This window comes from Diabrotica virgifera, chromosome 3, assembly GCF_917563875.1.
Source record: "Diabrotica virgifera virgifera chromosome 3, PGI_DIABVI_V3a".
Taxonomy (NCBI): domain Eukaryota; kingdom Metazoa; phylum Arthropoda; class Insecta; order Coleoptera; family Chrysomelidae; genus Diabrotica; species Diabrotica virgifera.
In genome coordinates this window covers 31,415,142-31,429,197 of record NC_065445.1, presented here as the reverse complement: position 1 = coordinate 31,429,197, position 14,056 = coordinate 31,415,142, and the positions used below count along the sequence as shown (strand labels likewise).

At 32.7% G+C, this 14,056-nt stretch overlaps 1 protein-coding gene and 1 long non-coding RNA gene across 3 annotated transcripts in view; both read right to left on the bottom strand.

The window, feature by feature from the left end:
- The window catches only part of LOC114324245 (dipeptidase 1), a 996,635-nt gene that overhangs the window by 38,613 nt on the left and 943,966 nt on the right, over positions 1-14,056 (bottom strand). The gene's annotated exons all lie outside the window — the stretch shown is intronic.
- On the bottom strand, positions 2,322-5,033 carry LOC126881810 (uncharacterized). The gene is made up of 3 exons (XR_007697007.1): positions 4,655-5,033; positions 3,742-3,898; positions 2,322-2,506 (listed from the first exon to the last, which is right to left on the bottom strand). It is a non-coding gene; the product is annotated as an uncharacterized LOC126881810 (long non-coding RNA).

Sequence of the window (14,056 nt, the reverse complement as noted above, 5' to 3'; positions counted from 1 at the left end):
AACTACTTAAGGTGATACAGTAGCGATCAACAGGTAGCCAAAACGCGTTCCAAGATTGCGGCTGTAATTTTGAATATTTTTTCGAGATATTTGGCACACGTATTTGTAATATAATAAAGAATAGCGGTACAGAGCCCAATTTGAAAAATATATTAATATGTGGAAATTACTCTGTAATTAAATATAATATTAAAAAAACGAGCCTGTACCGCCATTAAGAAGAAAAAAAATACACTTTCTTCAAATAAACTTTTTTATCCGATGCCTAGATTTTGTGTCATTTTGGAACTACTAATGAAATAAAATTTTTTAGTAGTTCCAAAATGACACAAAATCTAGGCATCGGATAAAAAAGTTTGTTTGAAGAAAGTGTATTTTTTTGTTCTTCTTAATGGCGGTACAGGCTCGTTTTTATATAATATTCAAAATTACGGCCGCAATCTTGGAACGCGTTTTCGCTACCTGTTGATCGCTACTGTTTCCTCTTAACCGATCTACCTGAAATTTTGCATAGATTTTTTTTAGACATTTCTTGAGGTAACAACGTCGACATATTTTTCGTTTTGCGCTTATTTTTTGTTCAACAATATTAAATCTGTTGGTTTTCACAAAATTTTATCAAAAATTTCGTATTTTTGACTTCTGAGTGATACCAAAAATTCAAAAATCATTAAAAATAAAAAAACTCGACGTTGTTACCTCGTGAAACTCATAAGCTAATTAAATCTTTTTGAATTTTTTGTTTCGTATGATCCAGTGATAAAATAATTTTACCATAGCTTCGAAAAAAATTCACAAAAATGTGCTTGATATTATGTTGATTTCAAACCATAATTAATTTCACAAACTGTTGATTTCAACAAATAATAGAAACTTTTGGACGACAATACGACACATGAAGGGGGGAAAACGAAAGGAGATAAATGCAGTAAGAGATAGATCAATGCAAATTCAAATAAACCCAGAACAAATAGCTAGGGTATGGAAAGAATGTTATGAGGAAAAATTTGATACCGAAGTAACACAGGTTGACAATGTAATAAATGAAGGCCAAAAAAAAACACAGAGATAGACCAAATTAGTAGAGAAGAAGTAATAGAGAAGGAACATCATACATAAAAATAGACAAGGCAGGAGGAGATGATGAAATTGAACCGGAAATGGTAAAATACATAGGAAGAGGGAATAAACTGGCTATGGACAATATATAAGGAGGCGTGGGAAAAACAAGCGATCCCTAGAGACTGGCAGAATAACATAACCAATATACAAAAAAGGAGAACATATAAACTGCGAAAACTACAGTATATGTCTGTCATCGGTATGCTTTAAAATGTATACGAAAATAATAGAGAAAAGACTAAGGCAAGAAGTAGAAATGAAATTGGGAGATGAACAAGCGGCCTTTAGACCAGGAAGACAAACAGATGACAACATATATTATACCAACAGGAACCTAATCGAAAGATGCTTGGACACGGGGGGAAAACTGGTATTAGCATTCATAGACCTAAGAGTAGCATTTGACATGATAGAAAGAAAAATTATAGGGGAATGCTTCAGGAAAATAAATGTACCAAACAGATTGATAAAAATTATAGAAAGTACTTACAAAGAGGTAAAAGGAAGAGTACAAATAGCAGGGGAACGATCAGAAGAATTTAATTGGAATAGAGGTATTAAACCCTAATAACACAAAACATTCCATGAATGTTCCTAGAATGTACACACAGGACATTGAAAACATTCCTGGAATGTCCCCAAATGCACACGAATGTCCCTGGAAAGTCCCAGGAAAGTGCTGTGTCAGCATTTTAAATATTCTTAGAATGTTCTCTTGGAACATTCCATGAATGTCTACGAATGTTCTTTGGACATTCACAGTCTATTTTTTAGACTGAATGTCTTGTTGGAACATTCCATGAATGTTCTTTGGACATTCACAGTATATTTTTAGACTGAATGTCTTGTTAGAACATTCCATGAATGTCTACGAACGTTCTTTGAACATTCACAGTATATTTTTTAGACATTCACTGAAATATATCGTCAGTAATGTGACAATACCTCCTATATGTTTTTTCATGAGGTTTGCAGGAGACGAAAAACATTTTTTAAGGTCACTTTCTGTTTTCGTACGTATTCTGACTTTTTTGTAGTAAATAGATGGTTGAATTTACTGCAAAACAAGTCAAAAAATATATGAAAACAGGAGGTGGCCGAAACAAGTTTTTAGTCTATCTTACAAATCTCTTGAAAAAAACAGATAGGAGGTATTGTCACATCACTGACGATATGTGGCCATACCAAATAATACATCCTTGAGAAATATAAACATTTTTATTGCAAAAAATCTTTACATACATTTTTTAATGTAATTTACTGACATTCCTAAATATTATAAAAAAATGTGTCACATTTGCTTTGTAAACCTTTCTTTTGCTTTTCGTAGCCACATATTCCGTTTCCTTTCTGGTTTTTTGTAGACCACTTCTCTCAGCTGATTCTAAAAGAAAATAAAATAAAAGGTAATTTTTCTATCCTTTACAATTAACAATCAGAAGAAATATTATTTACAGGTAATAATAGGCATAAATAATAATAATAAAAAAATAAATATTAAATAATATTTAAATAAATAATAAATAATATTTAATAAATAAAATAATAATAATGAACATTTTGTATTTTGACAACGACATCCGACGTGGAAGTAGAAACCTTAATAAAATTATTTTTTCAAGTAAATTGTGGCTTATTTCCTCATTAGAATAGTTAATTACAAAAAAGCCACAAAGAAATAGATTTTTCACAAACAAATAAGTATTTAGTATTCATTATATTTATTGTTTTTATTATTTACTTTAATGTCCTACTGGTACATTATTTGACAAATAATGACATTTTGAAGTCTGTTAAGTATGATATAACGCCCTTGGGCATTAAATTTAAATAACGACTTAGATACTGTCAAGTTGACAAATATCAACCTAAGTAAAACTATGGTTACCACAATTATGTTACTACTGTTACTGGTAAATGTACTTATTTAAAAACTAATCAATTCAAAATTCATTCAAATTTTTCGCATATAAAGAATAATTTAGTCAGACATTAAACGTTGAAGGCACCACAGGTATTATAATAATAACGCTTTCGGTCAACGTATATCCCTCGGGCCCTTGTTAAAAACACCATTGACCTCAAGCGTTATTATCCTTATAATACCCTTGGTACCTTAATAACTGTAACATAAGATTATACCTTAATTCTTGTTTTCTATTTCTGATGTTTTTATTTATTTACATTGAATATTAATCTGTTTTGTTGTATAATCTACTTCGCAATAATTATGTGATATATTTGACTTAAAATGAATTCAAAAATTTTTTGCAGTTGGGCAACAATGTCAACTTAGATCTCCGATGTAGATAATGAATTACAACAGTATCTATATTGTACAGACTGTATTATTAATTAGGTTATTTATTTATTGAAATATACATCCACCAGGTATAAACCCATAAAGGTGTACATAAGAAAACTACATACATTGACTGAACACTTGATGACAAAATATAAAATAAAATAAAGAATAACCAAAAATGTTTCTGTTGTTAATACACATACACAATAATAAACAAAGACCTTAATAAAGAAAAATAACATGGCATCAATTCGATAAGCTATTGCGTATTTCGCGTTTAAAGATGTTAAAACCAAGAAAAAAAATGCATATACCTGTGTGACATAAGCTATTGGAACAGCACAGTCTCTTAAACGAACAGATGAAAGTGAAGTTCTGTCAATATCTTTTCTAAAAAGTGTTTTGAACGTACTCCTCTATTAACAAATCTGATCTATACTTCATGTCTTCTTCGCAGGATCTTCTGGAAAGCTAAAAATACAAAATATATGCATTACTAAGCATTATTAACAAATTTTAGTTTTAAATAAAAAATATGATTAATGGACTCACAAAATATTATAAAACAGCTTAGAAATTGTTTATTAGTATAGTCGGTTCCCCAAACTCTGACACAACTGGCTAGTGATTTTAGTAGGTAATTTTTTTTGTTTTTGGCCAATTTTGCCAAAATTACAGTAATTATTAACTATTTAGTTATTATTTTTTTTTTGCCAATTTTACCAAATTGGCAAAATTATTTACTAAAATCACTAGCCAGTTGTGTCCGAGACTCAGTAGTACTGAGACTGAGTTTAGCGAGACTCAGTAGTACTGAGACTGAGTTTAGCAAATCGACTATAATATTCTGTGTATTCATTAGTTGGTACTGCATATTATAGTGTGTGGTCTACCATCCTATTTATAAAGGCATACATTAGCAAAAACGCAAAAAGAATTACTTTAGTTTTACAAATCCTATTGTTATTATCTCTATTTACTATTTTAGTTAGGAATAAGCGAAGTTTGTGGCTTATTCACAATTATTATTAAAATATTAAATGGATATGACCAATTATTAACTTATAAAATAAAATAATAATTCTTCTGATTTATGCCTTTTATTCACTTTGTTATATCTAGGTTACTTAAAAGATTTTTTATGAATAGTATTATTAGGGTATTAATAGTATTAATTTATTTTCTGAAATACAGGGCATGCCTTCGTTTACATATTTGCATACTAACCTTTTAATAGGGCTTTTCATTCACAGTCATTTGTTTGGAGCTTCTGTCATAATTGAAACGTTATTCCTGCAGATTTTTTTATCTAACATTTGTTTCTGCTACTCCAACTGCGTTAAAAACAGGACACCATTTTATTCACTATGTTAATAATACTATTAAAGCTATTATGAAAGTATCCGAATTAAAAAAATATTCTTAAAAAGCACAAATAATACAAACAACTAAACAACGATCCGTGGCCAAGATGAAGATGCCAAGATGGCCGAAGCGAGGTCGTTGGTTGGTCGTTTTTAGTCACGTGATGCCCTCTCAAGCGCCATGCACAAAAATATATGCACGGCGAATTTGAAAATGAACGCAAAAGAAATAAATATAAATGCCTCTCTTGGGTTTTGCATAAGTTATAAGTATTTTTTTTATTAACAAAATCGCATTCCAAATTGAATATTCGCGAACAATAATTTTTATTACATTTGTATGTTTATAATATTGTATTAATTGAACTTGGGAAACTCTTTAAATTTGACATATTATTGCACTGTAGGCCTAAAGTGTCACTTAGTTTGTCTGGTATGTTATAAGTAATGTTGTATCTGTTACACGTATGTATTATTTCGCAACTTAAAATATAGGAACATTGGTAGTATGTTCACAGAATGTCTTATGGTAACATTCCAGGAATAATTTAAACAGATGTTCACCGAATGTTCCCTAAATGTCCAGGACATTCAAATATTGATAGAACTTTGGTAGTACATTCCTGGAATGTTGTGTGTTGTTAGGGAACATGCTATAAAATTGGCAAAAAACAAGAAAGCCGTTGGTCCCGACAACATACCTACAGAAATGTTAAAGCTCATAAATGAGGAAAGCATTGGAATACTAGTCAAACTTTTCAATGATGTTTATTCGACTGGTGATATCCCTGAAGATTGGTTAAAGTCCGAATTCATAACCCTACCAAAAAAACAACGTCCGAAAAACTGTAGCGACTATAGAATGATAAGCCTTATGAGCCACACCTTGAAAATCTTTCTACGTATAATCCACAGTAGAATCAGGTGAAGAAGACCAGGATGAAACACAATTTGGCTTCAGAAATGGACTGGGAACCCGGGACGCACTCTTTGCACTAAATGTGTTATTGCAGAAATGCCGAGATCAAAGGAAAGACGTCTTTGCTGTATTTATTGACTATGAGAAGGCCTTTGATCCAGTACAACATCACAAATTAATTAAAATACTAAAGGATAAAGGAGTTGATAGTCAAGATGTACGAATCATAGAAAAATTATACTGGCGTCAAACAGCGACAGCTTGCATAAATGGAAAATCAACAGAAATATGCAAAATACAAAGAGGCGTCAGACAGGGTTGTATACTGTCCCCACTGTTGTTCAATTTGTATTCAGATAGAATATTTAAGGAAGCGCTGCATAATTTGGAATGGGGTGTGAAGGTTAATGGAATTCTGATAAATACAATCAGATATGCAGACGATACAGTTATTTTAAGTGATGATATGAATGGATTACAACACCTTTTAAATGCCATTGACAGAGTGGGAAGAGAGTTTGGCCTAAATATAAACTGTTCAAAAACAAAGTACATGGTATTTAGCCGTTTGGCCCATCATGATTCACGGTTATATGTTGATGGTCATATGATTCAAAGAGTACCCAGTTTTAAATATCTTGGTTGCCATATTACTGAACAACTAGATCGAGATAAAGAGATAAAATGTAGAATCGAGATAGCCCGCACGACATTTTTAAAAATGAGGTCATTCTTCTGTAATGATACCTTGCAACTTCAACTTCGAAAGCGCATGATTAAATGCTACATTTGGTCAGTTCTCTTGTATGGTGTCGAAGCATGGACATTAAAAATATCCACCATTAACCGTTTGGAGGCCTTTGAAATGTGGCTGCACAGACGTATTCTAAAAATACCATGGACGGCTATGCTGACAAATGTGGCAGTCCTTAAGAGAGCAAATGCTACCCGCGAGCTGCTTGATAACATCAAATATAGAAAGATGGCCTATTTTGGACACGTAGTAAGGGGAGACCGGTATAATATTCTTCAACTTATTATCATGGGTAAAATCGAAGGACGCAGAGGAATTGGTAGAAAGCAGGCCTCTTGGTTGAAGAATATCCGGGAGTGGACAGGAATAAAGAAAGCAGAACACCTATTTAGAATAGCTCGAAACAGAGACAGTTTCGCCATGTTAATCACCAACGTCAAGGGGACTTGATAGGGCACGTTAAGAAGAAGAAGAGGTATTAAACAAGGAGATAGTCTCAGCCCTTTGCTATTCATAATCGTAATGAATGAATTAATAAGAAAAACTAGAGCAAGAACCAACCAACTAAAGACAATAATAGGATACCATAGATTACAACCGGTAACAATAGAGTCCTTAATGTATGCGGACGACATAGTACTAATAGCATATTCCGAGAACAAAATGCAGAAACTAACGGATATATGGGTAGAGGAAATAGAAGAGCTAAAAATGGAAATAAATGAGGAAAAAAGTAAGATAATGATAATCAACGGCAAAGAAGATAATGAAATAAAGATAAAATGCAAAAACTCAGAACTGGAAATAGTTACAACTTACGAATACCTGGGAAGTATCATTACTAACGACGGAAAAATAGACTGGGAAATAACAAATAGAGCAAAGAAATCACACAAGTTATACTATGTCTTAGACCCAATACTGGCGAAAAGAGAACTTGCAAGAGAGACAAAAATAAACATATATAACACAATAGTGATACCGACTCTGCTCTACGCAAGTGAAAACTGGACAATTCTGGAAAACATAAGAGCAGAATAAATGCAACGGAGATGAGACATTTAAGAAGGATAGTTAGAAAGAAAAAATGGGATAGATTAAGCAACGAGACTATTAGGAGAATGGGCAACCAAGAACCAATAATCAATAAACTAAAAAAGAGACAAATGAATTAGTATGGGCATTTGATGAGAATGCAACCCAACAGAATTACGAGAAAAGTCCACGAAGCAAGGAACATTGCCAAAAGCAAAAAAGGCAGACTAAGAAAAAAATGGATACAGTAAATAGTAGAGGCGGGAAAATTTAAAGGAAAATCACTCGAGGAATTAAAAATAATGGCGGAAAACAGCAAAGAATGGAAGAGATGGGTGAATGTAAATTAAAATACCGATCTCAAATCCGACACCCTGATAGGGTACAAGGAATGGGAGAAAGAAAGAAAGAAAGAACATTTTGAGATGCACTTTGAAAAATCCATGTTTTGACTACAACAATACAATTTTTATTGGTCCCTCATGTCTATAGGTCATCTTTTTTCCTGAAGCTGTCCTGAATCGAATGCAAAAGGTTTCATAACGATCCGTCTTACTTTAAAAAAATTAGAGCTTTAGAAGATTTTAGTGCTTTATATCCTCGCCTAAAAGTACTTTAAATCTAATATATTTTTTGTCTTTATGACTATTTGCAAAACTAAAAAGACAACGAAGTAACGAAAGACAGACGTACTCACAATCTTGTAATTTGACTACGACGACGACCGGTTTCGATCTCTACAATATACAGATCATCTTCAGGTCAGCATTACAAGTAAATTAAATGCTACAATTAAAGAAAGCCAGTGTTAGAGTTAGAAATCTAGTTAGAAGTTTTAACACTGGCTTTCTTTAATTGTAGCTTTTCTTTCTTTAATTGTAGCATTTAATTCACTTGTAACGCTGACCTGAAGATGATCTATATATGGTAGAGATCTAAACCGGTCGTCGTAGTGAAATTAAAATATTGTGAGTAAAATGAACTCACATACTCGTATGCAACCCATTTAACATTTAAAAAGACAACCTTCGTAATAGGTACATGTAAAATATATCTGGTAATCTAACAATAAAAACGTTTTTTTCTATACTTCCACAAAATTTATTATAACTATGTAACTACAGCTGTTTCGGCAGAGTACCTTTCTCAAGTGATTTAGTTTTCTATGGGTTTGCCTTTTTAAAGTCTTTGACTGAAAAGGTTGAGAAGTGGGGAGCTGTTTTTTTCGAGTTGGTCATTCAGAATTATATCTGTATTCTTTAATTTATTAATTTCCATAGATTCTAATAAAGATAGCTTAAGGCCATTATTTTGAATAATATGCAGAATTTGAAACTGTTCATTAAAAGAATGATTATGATCTAGAAGGTGAAGTGCGTCGGTAGAAATGTCTGTTTTTCTATTGTTGAAAGCCATAAACCTACCCATACTGACACAACTATACACAATTCATCATCCCATCCTACACAACACAAATTAGTAGCCTACCATAGCATGATACATAGAATAACAGAAATTCCCACGTCAAAAAATAACTTCGAAATAGAACTGAACATCATTAAACAAATAGAAGTAAACAATGGCTATAACGAACAAACAATTAATAAAATTTTAAACCAAAAACTCCATAAGAAAGCCCTGAAATTAGTCTATCCACCACAGAAAGAACTCTGAACCCTTCTGCTCTATCACATAATATACTGGCAAGATAACAACAAAAATAGCTAGTACATAAAAAAGAAAGGAAGAACACCAGCTTTCAGAACTAACAACAACTTAAGCAAACTTAAGAACAATAAGAGCCGAAAGAGAAAACAACTACAGAGTGGTGTCTACAAACTAACTTGTGGTGACTGTCCGAAAACTTACATCGGTCAAACTGGCAGAACCTTTGACAAACGGATAGCAGAACACAAAAGGAGTTTCAACAATAGAAAAACAAACACTTCTACATACGCACTTCACCTTCTAGATCATAATCATTCTTTCAATGAAGAGTTTCAAATTCTGCATATTATTCAAAATAAAGGCCTTAAGCTATCTTTATTAGAATCTATGGAAATTAATCAATTAAAAAATACAGATATAATTCCAAATGACCAACTCGAGACAAACAGCCCCCACTCCTCAACCTCTTCAGTTCAAGACTTTAAAAAGGCAAACCCATAGTAAACTAAATCACTTGAGAAAGGCACTCTGCCGAAACAGCTGTAGTCACATAGTTATAATGAATTTTGTGGAAGTATACTTAGAAAGCAAACGTTTTCAGTGTTTTATTGTTAGATAAAATGAACTTCCATCAAGTAACGGTCGAATCCATCAATTATATCTGGTAATCTCAACTAGCTTTAGAGAAGTATCTAATACAGATTGACCAATTTTCCTACAGTCTAAACTGAGCCCTTCACCCTTCAGCTATCGATTTCCACCTAACACCTGCTATGTCAATCCGTTTAACAATTAATTTAAAGTAAACAAAGCACCTGATTACCTTATCTTGAAAGTAAATATCCATTTTCTACTGGAAAAATAATTGTATCGGGCGCACAGGATTCACGTGTTGGTCCTCGGATTTTCTGCTGCTCTTTTTTATAATTTGCATATTTTCTGTTACTTTTGCCAGTAGCTGAAATTCTTTTTGTATTTTTACATAAATATTAATCAGACTCGGATGATTTTTTGCCAAGTTGGTTTTGGGTCAGGCATAATTAATGCACATGCATAATTAAATAATTTATATTTGTAAAAGTAGTTGATATTAAAACGAAACAAAAAGTCTAAATAAAAAAATACATTATAAAACCGCTGTTACAGTATATCCCAAACCCTTTTTTCAATGCGTCATTAATTTTGACGTCATGTAAAATTTTAAGAATGTCGCGAATCACTGCATGACATTTTAGTTTAATGTGAGAGTTGTCAGAATATTTATATTTATATTTATATTATTTATGTTTATAGAAATATCAATATTTATATAAATATTGGCCAAAATATTAATATTTAAAATATTTTAAGGAAAAAATAAATAACTGTAGAATACAATTCACTATACAATGTCCGGATATACCAATGACATAAAATATTTATATTTACGTCGTTGACAAATTTCTAACCTAGAATTACAATTGTCATTTTATCCGTTAACATTGTGAAAGCACTGTCATGATAGATTACTTTTGTTTCAAATTATCTTTATTCGCATCATGGATTGGTTATCTATTTAGAGTATTGTAATTGTCAACCAATTATACATCTATAAGTAAAGACATTTTAATATGGCAATTACCCTTCAAAGAATACTTATATTATATCATTTTCGAAATTCTATGTATAACAGTCACGGACGTACGTTTTTTTCTGTTACGCGAGCTTAATGCATTAGAGCGAATTCGACAAACTGTGACGCACTGAAAAGAAAAAAGGGTTTGGGATAAACTGTAATTTTATTTTTATGGAAAAATTGTACACAGGCGAAGAAACATGAGACAGTTGTAAGAAATACAGTAACTAAGCCCGGAAGAGAAACTTTTAACCAAAAAAATATAATCAACGTGTAGGGAATACTGTTGTTTTTTGTTAACAATTACTTTTTATCACACCATAATCTAATAATATCTAATAAAACAGCTTCCGACACCTTTCTAGAATCATCAACAAGAAATAACCATAAATCGTGTATGGTCGATGACATTTTTAGTAGTATGAATAAAAACGGAGTATAAACTCTCGAGTATGTTCTCATGAGTATGAGCATAAAGTAAAAGTTTATACTCTATTTCATATGAAGAAAAATATTTTGATGTGATAAGTTTCTACTCACAGTACATAAAAATAAATGGAATATATATTACAATATTTGGAGTATAAACTATATCCTCATTTTTATTAATTCGAGCCATTATGTCTATAGAAGATAGAAAGACTGCAAAAGTCTAACACTAATATCAAATGTATGATGAATTTTTCTCGGAGAGTCCTCTTCATTTGAGGAGGTGGATAACAATTCTGACAAATCTTTTTCTATTATGTGGGGATCTCTCATTCACTGATGTTTTTCAACCATGAACATCTTGTCCTACCTGGACCTCTGATTCCTTCAATTTTCCCCTACATCAACAACCTGAAGGGCTCATGTCTTCTCTGGTGCACATGTCCTAGATAACTGGTTTTGTTTTTCTCGGTGATATTAAAAAGTTCCCTGTTATGGTTTATTTTAAGCAATATATTTATTTATTTCTATAATTCGAATTTATGTTTCATAAGCTTCTTTATGTTGTAACGAAAAACAATTTTCGATTTTAATCCCATTCTATTATAACTTCCCAAGTACAAACATGGAACACCGCAGACATTATTGCACAAAAAATAAAAATTATATCTAATATCTAGTGCTTTTCCATCATCCTCGAGAGCTGAATCCTTCGTAATCTCTTATCCCTTTTGGTTGCTAATCCGATCTGGTCGAGGGAACCCTTTCTCGTCATCGAGTATGAGATGGAAAGAGACGATGCGACATATACTCCATAATTCATGTGTGTACAACACAACACCATTATTCAACGTGTACGTTTAACATTTTTCCTCCAGGGTGCAACCCCGACTAAAGAATAGCCAGTGAGGTGGTGGTGGAAAAGTTCGAGAAAGAACAATTTAATATACTTTGTGTTTTATTGCAATAACCCAACTTTTATTTATGTACACAGTATCCGAAACAAATGATCAATCAGCTCCTAACGGACATAATTGAATATATTATGGCCATAGGCGTAATTCGGAGGTGGCAGCCGCCACCCTAAAGTTTTTTACCCTCCTATTTCGCCACCCTAAATATTGACCCATAAAACTAAATTTTATAAATAAATTATGTATAAAAATCAATCTTCTTCTCTTGAAACAAGTCGTATCGCAATGTGACATACTGTCAAAAACACTACAATCAGTCAGCCTGACCTTTGACGTTCTGAAATCAGCCAAGAACAGCACAATTGAGATACTAAAAAGTTTTAGGACAGACCAATACTTCGACAAGCTATTTGATTACTGCTCTCAAATTACTGAAAAATGTAGGTTTCGTCCAGCGGAGCTTCCAAGGAGAGGAAAAATCCCAGCAAAACTTGGCAGAGGCTCTAAAGATTTATTTGAAATGGTTAAAGAGCATCTAAAAGCTACCGTTTTTTCCCACTCCCACTTTGAAACAGAATAGGCTACAGGAAAAAAAATTGGATGATTAACTTAACTTTAACCACCTGAGCTAATTGTTTGGAAGACATGAAGTAGTGAAGGAAAGCATCAAGTTTATTTCAAAATAATACTCTTTGGATGAGGAGTTACTTTTCTGCGAAATGAAAATTTTTCATAACATGAAAGGCTCTAAAAAATGTCTTGCCCATGACGTTTGAAATATTCGGGCTATTTTTCACGACACTAAACTCAGCTGGGTGTGAAAGGACATTTTCATGCCTGAGGAGATTAAAAACCTACACCAGAAACGCTAGCGGCCAGGAAAGGCATTGGGGCTTTTAGCCATTGAAAGGACAATCCCAGTCGATATTGAAAGTGTCATTGATGTATTTAATATCCGGAAAAGGAGACTTCATTTAAGTTAGATTTGAATCCATCACCTCTAAAACACACATTGTTTCTCTTATCGTACTAAAATACTATTGTAAATAAAAGCCTATTAAAGATTTTAATTATTGTATTGAATTTATAAGATTTAGACCTGTATCCAGTAGAATCCTAGGTTGATACACACGGTTGGGGCAGATATTGTAAAAAATAGAAAATCAGGATGTGTACAACCAGTGTGTATATAGTTATAAAAAAAATAGTGTATAAATTGCGTTAAACCCTTCTATTTTGCATCAAAATTTACAAAATTTTCCATGGGCAGAACCCCCAGACCCCCCTTTCCCTTGGGGGTTATTCCATACCCCCTCAACTCCACGGTAGGTTTTGACACCCCAATGAAATTCGTGAAACGACGCCTATGATTATGGCGATATGCCCATACTAGAAATGCCACATGTCAAAGATCGACATAGTTTAAATAATATACATAGTGTGCGGCATTAATGCAAAAAAGTCCAATTATTCAATTGTTGTAATAGATACGGAAAAAATTTATTTAGGTAAAAGTTGGGTCATAGTCATCATCAATGGTGCTACAGCCCTATAAAAGAGCCTCGACCTTCCCAAGTCTATCAGTCCTATCCATTGCCAACCGTTGCCAGTTTGCTGCGCCTATTTTTCTACCATTCTCATCTACAACATCGTTCCGTCTGAGTTTTGGCCTACCCCTATTTCTACTTCCCACAGGTTGTGAAATAAGGATTCTTCTAGGAGGTTTGTTCTGCTGTGATCTTACTACATATCCTGCCCATCTTGGTCTTCCTATTTTTATAAGAGTTACTACGTCTTCACCACCAAATAAATGTTTATATCTGTGGTATACCTCGCAGTTTTATCTCCTCCTCCAAATACCATTTTCACAGATGCCATAGAATATTCCTCCCAGGATTCTTCGTTCAAATATAAGCAGAAGGTTTTCATCT